At 41.3% G+C, this 14,690-nt stretch overlaps 1 protein-coding gene across 2 annotated transcripts in view; it reads left to right on the top strand.

Annotated features, from left to right (window-relative positions):
- The window catches only part of zgc:153039 (uncharacterized protein LOC767698 homolog), a 63,056-nt gene that overhangs the window by 9,721 nt on the left and 38,645 nt on the right, over positions 1-14,690 (top strand). The gene's annotated exons all lie outside the window — the stretch shown is intronic.

Genomic DNA, 14,690 nt, shown 5'->3' with positions numbered 1-14,690 from the left:
CAGATCCAAACAAGTTAATTAAACCTGGGTTGATAAGAGTAAAAGTGCAGTGCGGTAGAAATGGATGTTAGCATGTTTTGTTTTCACTTAGTGCTTATCAGATAATGCAAAAAGGGTTTGTTTTCCGCCTCAACAAACAGAATTGGAACCTGATTTTATTTCCAGTGAATGTTATCCAACACCAGGTGTCAGTTCATCAGGAAAACTGCAAAAATGCAAACAGGAAAAATAATGAAAACACTATTCTGGGCAAGAATGGCTCGTTTGTCTCTCTATTGTTTTGACAATCAGTAGATGATAGAAATTGAACGGAATCAGATATTGTAATCCATGTAATTGCTGTATAGGAACATTATAAGGACCGTGATACTGTTGCAGACATTGAAACAATGAGCTGAGAAATTGTGCCTGGGTTTGTCTGATGGGAGTTCTGACATCAGTGTTGGGGAGTAACGGAATACATGTAACGGCGTTACGTATTTAGAATACAAATTATGAGTAACTGTATTCCGTTACAGTTACAAATTAAATAGATGGTATTCAGAATACAGTTACATTGTTGAAATCAGTGGATTACATGACGGTACTTCTCTGTTTCACGAGTTTAATCACTGTCCCGTAAATCCACCGGAGGCAAAGCCCCCAGGAAGCAGCTGGAGACCAGGGCTGCCGTAAGAGCGCCCGGACCCCGGCGGCGTGAAGAAGCCTCACCGCGACCGGCTCGGGACCGTTACAGGCCCGGGACCGAGGCTCTGAGAGAGTTCCGTCGCTACCAGAAATCTACGGAGCTGCTGATCCGCAAGCTGCCCTTCCAGCACCTGGTGAGAGAAGACCGACCTGCGCTCCCAGAGCTCCGCTGTCATGGCTCTGCAGGAGGCCAGCGAGGCACGCCGGGTTCACACCAGACGCTGAAGCGCCGCTAAAATAATATCACCCGTTGACCCAGAAGTATAAAAGCATATAGTCACTTGTTGCTCCAACATTAACTGCAACAGCGTCCCAATTTAATGTCATCCATCTTCAAGAACTTCTCCGCTGTTTGCTCCGTTCAATGTCGGGTGTCGAGGGTAAATTACGTGTTCTCCGCCCCCCCCCCCCCCTCTCTTTTTATCTTTATGACTGCTTGTGTGTCTGTATGGAGGGGGGCATTTAATAATGTGATCGGTCAAATTGGTAAATTTAAAACTCCAGGACAACAGAAGGGGAATACAAACTATGGGATGCATGCTTTATCATTTATATCATATAAAATATGTCATCAATATCATGTTTAAAATCATTTTTCAGTGTGTTTCCTGGAGCGATACGCTCGGGTCAAGCGCAAAAAATAGACCCGACGCCGAAACGATCGCTGCACGGCGCGAGGCAGCCTTGGCGCAGGGGGGGTTCAGCCTCCGGTGGGACCGGCACAGAGGTGGGAGTGGATGGGAGCCGGACATCCAGCGGGCCCGCAGCATCGGTGGAGAGAGAGTTTAAACTGCTGCTGCTCCCCTGACTATAACAACGCCGCAATCATACACTTAAAAAATGCAATACAAACCGGAAGTATTCAGAATACGTTACTCAGATTAGTTAATGTAATGGAATACGTTACAGATTACATTTTTGTGCATGTATTCTGTATTCTGTAACGGAATACGTTTTGAAAGTATCCTTCCCAACACTGTCTGACATGAAGTTGTGTCATATAACCACAACTAGGACCCATCGGGTCAGCAGCAGGTCCTCCTGTTACTCCTCCGTATGGTGGCTACAACCTCATCTTCCTCTGGTGCTCCAACAACAGTACACTTGTTAAAGGCTGTGCACACTCACATAGGGTTTTTCACTTATTCTGGCCAATTACACTAACCATATTGAAGATGAAACTAAATGTAAGTTGCAGTAATTTCATGGATCAATTAAAATGTTGCACTAATTAACATTTTTATATAAACAACAGATATATGGTCCAACGTGGAGCTAAAAGTAGTCTAAATAAGTACATCTAAAAAATAAATGTTGCTCTGTGTCTTCTGAATGTTTAAATTAGCAACATATGACAGATGCGTAATATTTTAAGCTTGATCCTAGTCAGGTTATAACTATTTTGTATCTGTGGTTACAAGTGATGTCATTATCCACTCAAGAGTTAGAGCAAAAATACAAACTAAAGAACCTGCGTCAAAACATCCCCCCCTCCTCTGACAGTCAGTCAAGATAAATTTATAGCGAAGCATTCCTTTAATCAAGTGTCAGCGTGCAGCTAACAGTTCATCAGTGACAAGTGGATAACTCTGGTGTCCTCACTCTGACTTTGAAGTTTAGAGCCGTAAAGCATAGAGTCCTTGATGCTGCAGTTGGTATTTACTTCTTTCTATTTATTTTTCCTCCCTCTTCCCCTATCTGTCTGTCTCTTTCTATCTGTCTTTTGCGGAGTGCCAGAGCTCAGTATTGATGTAGCCCTAAAGCGAGTGTTGCTAAGGTGCTAAACTGACATGACAGGGCTATAATATATATCGGAGATCAATACTGCCATCATTTACCCTGCCACGCTGTCCTCCTACCACATGCACTCCCAGTGATAAGAGACACATTTTCTATACCTCTGCAGTGCTCTACCTTTCCCCTGAGAATCACACACGTATACACATGGGTTTAGATATACTTTACAAAGCTGGAACTAGAAAAAATGACCTCTAAGTGGAGGGGTCATGATTGAAGGCTTGGGGCAGTGGGACAGAGTCAATTCTTAGCCCCCACTCACATGACTCAACTTAGAGGCCACAAAAGATCCCTCACATGATGTGTGTGTGTGTGTGTGTGCGTGTGTGTGTGTTTCAGATTCTCAGCTTGAAACACAGTTTTGGAAACGGTAGGATCAGGTCCCATGAGCCACGTCAGGGACACATGTGGATACACACAGCAGTCATTCTGAAACCCCAGGGGTACTTCCACAGTTACCAGGGGTTCTGTGGAAAGAATATATAAATTTGTTTTTGATTAGAAAAACAACAACAAGCAAGCAGAGATGGTAGCTGTTGGATAAATTGAAAACTATAAACAATGCAATTGTTAACTAAAAGTATTAAACTGTTGAACAACCTTTTTCAACAACCTGCCTGTTTAACAGAGTGACTCGAACTTAGGTACAGACCCACATAAATAAAAACCTGAAAACTCCCCTCAGTCTGTTATAACTGAAGAAGTCGCCGTGGCCTATGAACAGGCGTACAACTCCTGAAGATGTTAAAAGTAAGATTTTTTTTGGGGGGGGGGGGTAATCTGCATGCCTAGACCTGTGCTGCATGTGTGAAAGCTTATGGGTGTTTTCAAGTGACCCTGACTTACTGTAGAGAGGAAATGTAAGAGATTCTTGTTAAAGACGCAGGATAGCATAAGGAACAGATGACTGGGGTGTGAAAGTGAAACATCTAGTTCCTCACAGCTGCGCAGACTGTTATGAAATACAGAAGACACACATGGGTTGTAAAATCCTGTCGTGTAGGTTTTAATGGCCGGTACATCACTTCTTTCCTTATCTTCGGTTTGCTCTGGGTCGTTTGGTTTATTTAGGCTGACCTGGAATTGAACTGATATGAGTGTTATCTTTGTAGAGAAAAAGTAATGTGATATAATCATTTCTCGGGAAGCACCATATAAATTGTCACCAAGAGAGTATTAACTTTATGCTTCCACCGATGAGGCTCTGTTTGTACCCCTTAATGTTTGTTTGTTGGTTTGTATGTTTGTTTTTACTTGAGATTATACAAAAACAACTGTATGCTCTACTAGAGCCAGTGTAGTTGTGCACTTGTTTCTGTTTGTCCTCATACAGGCCTAGTCTCTGAAGTATTTTAATTTTCTCAATGCTGGATTATGTGAGACATTTGTCTCTCCAGACTCAGACCAGAACAATCAGCATGAATGAATGGTCAACTGCTTATTTGTCACAGTGTTGTTTCACATCTTGCTTTTGCGGAATCTTTCTGGTTTTCATAACTGAATTTCACCATGTGATAATTTCTGGATGGGTGGAACCTACTGCTTTCATTTCCCCACATGAACACAATGGTCTAGTTGTGCACTGTGGGAAAAAATAATCACCTGACAATATTTGACATCCAACTCACAAGACTGCGGCCATTGACTGGCCAGCAGCCACTATCAGGAGATGGGAAGTGAGCCAATAGTGACAGGTCCCACTAGTGAGCAATCCGTTTCAATATCTCACTTTCGAGGGTGTGTTTGTGTTTCATCTTCTGCCTGCAGAAAAACATTTACATTCGCCGCTATTCCTGCTACATTAGGCCGGCTCACTCCTAGGAAAAAAAGTACTATCAACAATACCGAGAAGTGCGTCATAAAACTTTATTGATCATTTGGAAGGACGTTTAGTAAAAGACCAACATTTATCATTACAGATTAATTAAAGTAACATCTGTTTTCCGAGAGCAAATGGGTTTAGAAATGAGGGGAAAACTGGTCACCCATACAAATGCAAGATCACACACCCTGCTGTTTTGCGAAAAAGTCTCAGAAATATTACTTTAAAAAATCATGATAATTTAGACTTTCTAATAAAAAAATTGGCTGATCAGTGTGAAGACAATAAAAACTTGGCTGATCGGTGAGAAGAGAATCTCTAGGGCTGAGGAGAAAATAGCCAGTTGTTCATGCCAGCTCCAAATCACACTTACTCACACACACACCAGCATGCGTCTGGCAGACAGACACCAGGTTTTCTTTGTGTTATTAAATTATGCAGACAGGCAAGTTGACCAAATTATCATGGATTCAAATACAACTGCTTCTTTTAAAGTCATCTGTCATGTTATGCCAGTGCCGCACCGCTGTGTCAGGGAAACCCTTGCACCTGAGACAAGACTCCTGTTTAACTGCAGCTATTGCACTGTCCCATTATTATGGGATGTCAAGGGGGTAGGCAGGCCTGTGTGTGTCTGTGCGAGAGACAGAGATAATCTGCAGTTTTAACACATTTACACATTTAGTTGATTGTGCTCCATGAATTCAATTTCTACAAATTGGTCCAAAGTTAAGCATGAATGGATAATAGGTAACAAAACACAAATACAGCAAAACAGATATGTTTATGGGGAATATGTGTATATCTTATTTTGCCCACCCTTTATACACACAATGAATTTAATTGCCACACTATAAAGTCTGAGGCTTCACTATCATATACTAATGTTTTAAAGCTTGCAAACAGCTTTAATCTCAAATTCCATTACTTGATTTCTCTCGGATCTCATGGTCGTCATCAGGGGATGGAGTTTGCTCAGGTTTTTTGAGAGTAAAGAAATAAGACCAATAATTAATAATGATAATATATCAAACATTTGTTTTAACTACGGTCATATATTACATTTTTCAGTTGTGGTATTAAGGGATCATGCTTTTGGCTTCATAGGAGGAACATACAGGCCATCCATTATCAGTTCCAGATTACATACCTGGAATTAAACATCCTGTCAATATTTTTCTGAAAGATCTTATTTTAACACTTAGATCAATGTCCTTTTATAGTCCTAAACTACATTTTGGTGAAACTATTTGTTAATTGTGTTGCACACTTCTTAAAGCTGCTAAATGGAACGATTGAAATAAGTGTATCTGCAGTTAAAGGGTTTAAGTCTTATAACATAATGGGTTTAAGGCTGTAATTTGATTCCGCCTGCCTCATTCTCAGCAGGAAAAACATTTAAAGAAAGTTTCCAGTGATAGTTTGTTAATTAAAGAGCAATATTTTGCTGTAGTTGCCTGAGTTGTCCAAAGGGTGGCAGTCCTGCTCTCTTACCAACCAGCTTGCTGTTAAAAAAGGATGATTAAGTGGATGACAAACTAACCTTTACATAAGGCTCTCCTAAATTGATACCCATGGTAAATTGTAGTTTGCATCATAAATTTAAAGGCAGAGTAGTCAAGAATGTATTTGAGGGAAGAGGGAGTGGCCAATTGAAGATGATTCCACTCCACTCACACCGTGAGGTTTAGCTCTTATCAGCTGCCAACCTGTGTCAGCGTGTGTGTTGATCTCACAGCACCGGTGTGAGGAGGGGGAGTCAGGGATCAGTGTCAGTGTGTGCTCGTTTTAATGAGGACGAGGTGATTAAACTCGGCTGATGGCTTCAGCTACTTCAGACATGGTTTTAACATCAACCACCAAGGCTTTTTCATTATGCCTTGAATGTGGAGGTCTCAGTGGCCATGAAAGTCCTGGGAAGTCATGGACTTGTGGTCTGTGAGCTCCTGGAGGTGAAAGTAAAGGGATTTGTAAAATGGATCTCACCTGTAACAAGAACCAACAATATGGAAGATTAGACATTTTTTAACTTTTATCATGCATTTAATAAAGCGTTCACTATATTTTAAGAAGCATTCCAGGTAAGTAATGGGACTTTGCGCAAGTTGTGGAATTGTAGGCGTCATCTCTACAGGAAGATTTAGTTTGCAGATGCACTGACGGCTCTGAGCGTTTCTTTTTCTGTTTTTTAAGCGTTCTTCCACCGTATGAGCACATTTTCTGCCTCACTGCCATTAGCACTGCAGATAAAAGGCTCATTTGGATGAGAAAACCATACAGCTGTTTTCCAGGTCACCGTTAATAGAGCTGCGCCATATTCAGGCTGTTTTTTGACGTTATCGCTGATGATATGCCAGTATGGTAAGAGGGCCGGTGATGATGGCGATGAAGGCTGAGGGAATTTGAGATAGAGGTAGAATCTATTAACCTCATGTGACCAGCTAGCCAGCCATGACAGATTGCCCTGTCGCTACTTTATCAAGCTCTTTTGGTATTGTTTGCTTGTGTGTGTGTGTGTGTGTGTGTGTGTGTGTGTGTGTGTGTGTGTGTGTGTGTGTGTGTGTGTGTGTGTGTGTGTGTGTGTGTGTGTGTGTGTGTGTGTGTGTGTGTGTGTGTGTGTGTGTGTTTGTTTGGCAGAAGAAAGATGAGAGACAGAGGCACTTCGGGGGGTGTACGGATTGCACGCACATTCACAAGGCTGCATGTCAGAGATAGCGCGACAAAAGAAGGCCCAGCAGATCCAAATTATTGTAATCATCAAGTCAGTTATTATTACAAAAGCCTCTATAGCGTCGGTCGGATTAGCCCACAGGTCACTGACGCACCGTGCCATGGAGAAGGAGTAGAAAAACACACGTGTGTATAGTCAATCAAGCAAAGGCAACACACACACACACACACACACGTAACAAACCAGTGCTCCAGAATGAAACCAGTTTTGAAATTATATAAAACTGTAGAGCAACATTGAGTTTTTATGCTCACTCTTATTCTTTAAGTACTTCTATCTTAGTGAGGGCAATCATTGGCATAATGCATTTACCAGCCCTTAACCCTAACCATCACAACTAAATTCCTAACCCTAAAGGCCAATTTATGCCTCTCCGTTATTTCTATTACGGACAGATAAGACCGCCCTATCCGTCGTGAAACGTCCTCTCCGAGCGCCTCCGACAGCTTTTCGTACACGTCTGATTTTTCTAACTATCCGTCTTCATTTTGGAGACCCGACGGACCGCTCTTGGCTGTGATTGGTCCGCGAACGACATCATTTCCGTATGACGTCATTTCCGTATTTCCGGACCTCAAACTTTCTGTTTACTTGTAGCAACAAACACGAACACAACTATGATTCTACGATTAATGTGACGTGTGTGTTAAGCCAGCGGAGTTGTCCGGCTGACGGTGGCTCGTTAGAGCACTGAGGGCATGTGTGCACGGTCACATACGGTTATAACGAGCTTTCAAAACAGCGCTAGCAGGCTAGGCTAGCGGGCTAGACTAGCCACCATGCTAACTGCGGTGGTAACAGTGCAAGAACCCGCCGTCACGACTTTAATTCCACTTCTATCATGACACTGTTTCTATAATACCGTCAGGTTAGAAGCAAACACTGGGTAGTAGTTAGTGCCGGGAGTCCCTGCTGACTGTGTGTGGAAGCTGGGGGGGAGCTAGGTCCGGGTAGCTTCTAGCTACATGTAGCCTCAAGCAGATTCAAGCTGTGGAATCAGCAACACAGTTCGGAAACAAGACCGGGGAACCGCTGCGCTAAGAAACGATTACATCAGCATCTTGACACGCTGGGTGTCACTTTATTTAGATCTGTTAGTTGCCATGGTTCAGTGTGTGGGACGCAAGCTAACATGTCAACAGAGACACGTGGACTTCTTCTTCCCAAATGGGGTAGGCTTCTCTGAGCTCGTCTTCCGTTGCGCCACCTATGGGTTTGGCGGGGAATTGTTTTTAGACGGATAGTCGTCGGAGAAGTAAAAATCAAAAAGACACTTTGTCTACCGCTGAGACCTCTCCGAGAAACGGATACGTAGAAGTATATAAGAGCCTTAACCATTAGTTTAACCCTAAACCAAGTCCTAACCCAGAACAGCCAATTGAATTTTTGAGGACCAGCCAAAATGTCCTCACAATGATGGTATCGAACCAAAATTGTTCCTCATAACTATAGACACACACACACGCACACGCACACACACACAGTTCTATATTCTACCTACCCTATGGACTGAAATGCCACGAAGAATATAATTTCAAATACATTTGTTAGTTTGTCTGTTTTATCAGGATTATGCAAAAACTACTGAGTGGATCAATACCAAACTTTGTAGAAGGATGTTTGTCTGGATTTGGATCAGAGGGCAGATCCAGCATTTTTTTCACTTTCTTTAACATTGTGAGAACGGGTGTTTGTCTACGTTTTTAGTTGATTTCCCAGAGAATAATTCCTGAATCTTGATAAAAAAAAAAAAGAAAGTCAGACATTTTTAGGGGACTGATATTTATGTGTGCAGATTCAAATAAAAATCTGGATCTAGTGCATTTAAATGTGGTTTCATAAGGGGGCTGTTGGACCGTGACAGAAGCTCCCTTTGTGCCAATGTAGTGGAAATTACACATTTCCTTCCCCCTCTTCCCTAACATCAACCATCACAACTAAATGCCTATACCACCCTTATCCACACACTCTTTTCGATCCCTCCCTTCTCTACCAGGAAGCTCTGTGCGTCTCTGCTGTTCTGAATCAGTCTTTCTATTCACATTTTGAAATGTTTTATCTAATTTCTCCTTCTGCTGCTCTCATTTTACGACTGCTCTCCATTTCACCAGTTCCAATTTTCAGCCTCTCAATTTCGACAATCTCGTAACCAAAGTCCAATTTCCAGCCACTTGTTTGTAATTCTCTATCACTCGCTCCCAGTGATTGTAACTCGGGGATACCAATATAAGATAGCAATATCGACAGCTGTGTTTTGAGATATTTAAGGTGGAAAGCACAAATTGTACATCATCATCAACCCTGTCACCTAGAAATTTTGTTTACCTAACACTAAATTTGTTCTCTCAACTATGCTGCGGTAACAAATGCAATTGCTGGAAGGATTTTATTCATAGACAATGCTCTATGCATGCATGTACTCATCAGGCTATTTTCAAGCACATAAATTCTATGGCAGCGTTTTATAGAAATCCCATTTTCTTTTCAAATCTAGCCTGATAATTAGATGTACCATTTCAATTCACTTTATTCATTCAGCCTGACATTGTTAGTTGTTTTCTGCTCAGACGTGAGGGTTATTATGTTTTATTTGACCCTAAACGTCCTGCAGTAACACCAAGGCAACAGCATCTGCTAAAAGCTCAAGGAGAGCTGCCAAATGGACTCTGTGGTGAGATATTGATCGATCTCCTGATGCCATTGGATTTTGATCCACAACGTCCAGAATTAATTTCACTGTTATTCAATATGATTCGATAAATTACAGACATCAACTTTATTGATCTGTCTGAGCACAGATTGGGTAGAAACCAAACGTCTTTTCATTAAAGGTAGAGTTGGTTATTTGTGTATGAAATTCTTTTTTACTGTACTTGTGGAGATTCTGCAAACAACAAATAAATGAGAAAAAAAAGGCATTGTCTGTGGCCCTCGCAGGACTGTCATGAACGCGACCAATCATTTCAAGCAGAGCTAACAAAATGATTGGCTGATGTACCTCTCATTTAGCTACCTGCCTGCACGCATCCTGCCCGTGCTCTCACTGCTAATGACCGGAGAGAGACATTAACAGCTTAACGAAAAGCCAGATGTTAGCGAGCGAGTTACGGAAAAAGTCATCTTCTAGCAGTAATCAGTGCACGCTCATGTGTTTTGGAGGCATCACTTTGAAGAGATGGCAGACGGGAGGGGGCTAGATGTATCTGTTGCATTTTTTCAAAGTGTAGCCTGCCCTTGCAAACTTTTCCAGGATTAACAACCCTAGCTTGAATTCATCTGCTCTGTTTGTGTTGTCAAAACATCAGCCTGTCCTCTGCAGACAGCTGGCTGGCTAGCATTAGCTACCTGGCTGGGCCAGACCGAAGAATGTAGAATCCACATAGTCTTCACTTTACTTCCTCTGCCTCACATCACGTAATCAATTATAATATCTCTCCAAGAAACAACAAACAGAGCTCTGGTCAGTGTGCTGAGTCTGTGTCTCAGTCTGTCCTGCGAATCAGCTAATCATCCCGATTCAGGACAGTCCTGTAAACTGGGACCGGTTTGAAAAACTGCCAATGTTTCCATTACAATTTATGACTTTTCTTTTTTTTTCTCTTTTAAACGTTGCTCTACACCTCTTTATATTGCTTTCTCTTGTCAATTATGTTTTTGGGCTTTCCATGTGCTATATACCTTTGTTTGTGCCTGTCCATATACTTCTACTTTTTTTATAAATACCTGTTTTCTAATTTGTATGACAGTCACAATCAACTTCTCATGAACTGCGGGTTATATAAATCACATTTACATGTTGGACTGAAATATGCTATCAATTAATTTAAACACTAATCACTAATGTGGACAGCAACCCTCAATGTAAGGAAACTGAGTTATAGAAGACGGTGGACAACCCAGAAATGACGTCAGGGCTTCCCTCTCTAGTCGTCACTGGTTCTTTGGAATTTTATCAAAATTAGACATTGACATGGATATATAGTCTTTATAAAATGTCTGGCCTCTTGTCACCAAAATCCTCAATTATCTCTCCTTTCTCTTCTGTCTTTCGCTCATCATCCTGTATCTTTTTCTCGAATCACTGCAACTTTTTCTGGGACATGTTGAAGATTTGGCTTTCAACCCCCCACCCCATGAAAAATAAAAGAATACAAATAAATGAGAATGGGGACAACTGTGAAAAAGAAGGGAGAGGGAGACAGAGGGAGAGGGAGAGGGAGATGCGATGAAAGTGACTGGAATTTCTGCAGTGGCAAGATAGGGGGTGAATAACAAAAGAAGGGAGCATGGCTGTGTGGATGGATGGATGAATGATAGAGAGGGAGAGAAGGGAGAAAAGAGAGAGGGAAGCCAGGAATGCTGCTTCTGGTTGATAGTGCCATGAAAAAGGGGATGGTAGTAAGGCGAGGAGGGGAGAGAGGGAAAAGGAGTGAGGACGAGGAGAGCAGAGATGCTGGACGTGTTGCCTGACAATGGCTAGAGTCTGGACGCGAGGAAGAGAAAGAATGAGGCTGAAGACAATAACATTTCTGAATCTTTTCTGACGAACAAACAAGGAACAAGCATAGTAAAAGTAAAAGTTAATGGACTTCAAAACACGAGCATTGCATGTTCACCACCATGCTTTTGTTTCTTAAGGTTCTTCTGTATGACTAGAGTGAAACAATTGTTTGAGATCTTTGGGAATATCACATTTTACTTATAAGTTTCCTAACTGAAATGGGAACTTTGTGCTAAACTCAGCAGAACTAATTGTTTATGGGCTATACAGTAGGTTAATTTCTAGTGTACAGAGGGCAATGTAAGTTGAAATTTTTTGTATATTTGTTTATAATAATAATACTATTTGTATATAACACCTTTCAAAACACAGTTACAAGGTGTTTTACAAGTTAAAATGAATGAAACAAATAATATATAAAAATATATAAAAAGCAAGAAATCTGAAACAATTAAAATCTGTTTGAAGATCACACAACATGAGAGCACAAATACAAAATTAAAAAGATGTAACAGATGAGAAAAGAGTGAAAACAAGGTCAAATAAAACATTATAAATTAATTGAAATAGTCGGTAAGATCCTAACTTTCGTGCGGGGAACCTTTTAGTGCGTGGTAGCAGGACTCTAGTGCAGGGCAGCTGGATATTTCAGTTCAAATTTATATCGATTCGACTTGCCTAGTCTGTTTTGGGGGTGAATTTTTTTTTGTAAATGTCCTTATTTCTACCTGGACTGTCCCTCACTGTCATCCACTTGAATTATATGAGTGGCGGGAGGGGCTGCCTGCCGACGTGTCTTTCATGATAACTTCACTGTGGGGCCCCAAAGGCAAAAAAATTCAAAGTTGCAAACAGTGACTTCAAAGTTGAAACTTGAAACAGCATTTGCTCAGCAGGAAGAAAATAATGCAGCTCTTGTATGTCTTTGCCCTTCAGTTGCCCTGTAACTTAGCCAATTTTTTGGTACCTGCATTTTACTTTGTTTTAGCCTTGCTTCCTCTTCGCTGCTGGTATGTTTTTTTTATCAGCTGCTTGCTAGTGTGAAAAATAGAATCCGTGTAATTTACCACTCAGAGACATTTGCTACGGCAAACACAAACTCTGTAGTCTGTGACCCATCGTGAAACACTTTTTGGGTCACTGTGATTTTTAGGAGGAAGAAAAGAAAGTACAATTGGAAAATCAGGTGGTAGAGGCCCTCGATTTATCCAAAGAGTTACAGAGTTGTGCTAGAAAGGACTAAAAAGGATAAGCAGGAGAAGAAAATATATTCAACGAATGGTGAATAAAAGTGTGTGACTGATCCAGTGGGGAAAAAGGCACAAACTAAAGAATAAGAAAACAGAGGAATGTAAATACACAATGCATGGGTGAAGCGACACCGCAGAAATACTCAATGTTGAATGGAGAATGAAGCAGACAAATAAAATAGAAAGTTTAAAATGATGTGAAGAAAGACTTGACTTTTCTGGAAAAGTGAGAGGAATTATAAGCTGTGTGTGTGAGAGTGAAATTGAGATTATAAGCGTGTGCACAGAGCACCTGTTAGTTATATATCCCTTTAAATAATCCTTAAACACAGTCTCCTCCCCTGAGAGCACTTAACTCTCCCTCCCTCTTCCTCTGTCTGACTCTTTCAGGCCCTCTCTGCCTCCAGTTTTACTTTTTGTTTGCCTCATTTTCTTCTTCTGCTTCTTTATGTGTATATTTCGCCCCCAACCCAATTTTACTTTGACTACTCCTTGGAAAAGCAGAGGTGAAGGTGTAGTGAGGCTAAAGACCAACAATCCCAAAATCCCAAATCCCAGTAGAAGAGGTATAGCTCTGTGCTGATGCATTTGTTGCTGTGGAGACGATTTGGTCGTGGTTTAGAGGCCTGATCTCCTTCAGAGACCCCGGCCCAGATACTGAGTGTACTGGTAACACAGGTGTTTTGTGAGGTGAGATCTACATGTTCAGGCTGTTACACGGCGCAGACTTTAGGGACTGTTCTCTGAGGATTTTGGCAGTGATAGCCACGTTTTTTTTCTTACTAAAATGGTGGAAAATTACTTCTCTGGTGGTTTGTCATCTTGAGTGACATCTTTTACATGACACTTCGTCATTTATTGCACTGTTACACAAAAAATAGTGATTAGCTTAGCATTCAACACTTAGTTTTTAAAAAGAAGAGGGAAGCTACATGGAAAAAAACAAGAAGTATGCACATTTTGGGGGAACTATGTTTCTGAGAAAAGCTTTTATTTAAATACACCAGTAGTGTATCTTCCTCTGCCTGCGTGCAAACTTGGAGTAAAGGGGTGACAAAAGGAAAATACAATAATAATAAATGCTGTTGATAAATGCTGTATTACTGATGGAAAGATAGGTAAGAGGAACAAACCTTTACAGTCAACAGGAGTCAGAGTATTGCCTTACAGGAGCATGTCCATATATAGAGACACAAATGGTTAGATAATGGTGCAATGAGCAAAACACTTATGTTAGCCATAAGGCCGAGCCATCTCGTGGCTCTGACCCCACTTGAGCATTTATTGGACATTTGGAAGCCGTTTTACACAGGATCATTAAACTAGATGATCCTGGATCGTTATGTTAGACCTGATGAGGAGTGACCTCGCCCTCTATCTGAGCTGAGACCACCAAGATCTGCGGCAGCAGAAGCACACAGTGCGATGGAAATCGTTTTGCTGACGTTGTATTGCACCTGAGCATGCACACACGCACACAAACAAACTTTGTGTCAGCACTTCATTTTTCATCCCATTTGAAAAATCCCAGATAATTAATCCATAATGTTCGACCAAAGCACTGGTGAATTATCAGAAGCAAAAACACATGAAATGATGGATTAAAAGATGAAAACGCATGAATACACAAATGAGGGCTTGAATAAAAATGGTAAACAAATGAGCTGAAGGATGTGGCGGGCTGGGGGGAGTGAGAACAATCAGCCAAACAATCTCTGTGGGCTCCTTTTAGTCGTTTAGCTTTGTTTCCTCCTCCTTCTCTAAATTAGCTATTTTAATCTGTCACCCGCTCCCTCATGCTTTGATCGCCGCTTTATGTGCATGGCAGAGCTCATTTCAACTGGATGATCTGATCAATAATTACTATCCAGGCCACACACACAGCACACACAACACACACAC

Source organism: Limanda limanda, chromosome 6, assembly GCF_963576545.1.
Source record: "Limanda limanda chromosome 6, fLimLim1.1, whole genome shotgun sequence".
In the NCBI taxonomy this organism is placed as follows: domain Eukaryota; kingdom Metazoa; phylum Chordata; class Actinopteri; order Pleuronectiformes; family Pleuronectidae; genus Limanda; species Limanda limanda.
Note: the sequence above shows the minus strand (reverse complement) of the source record. Positions and strands in the feature narration are given on the sequence as shown.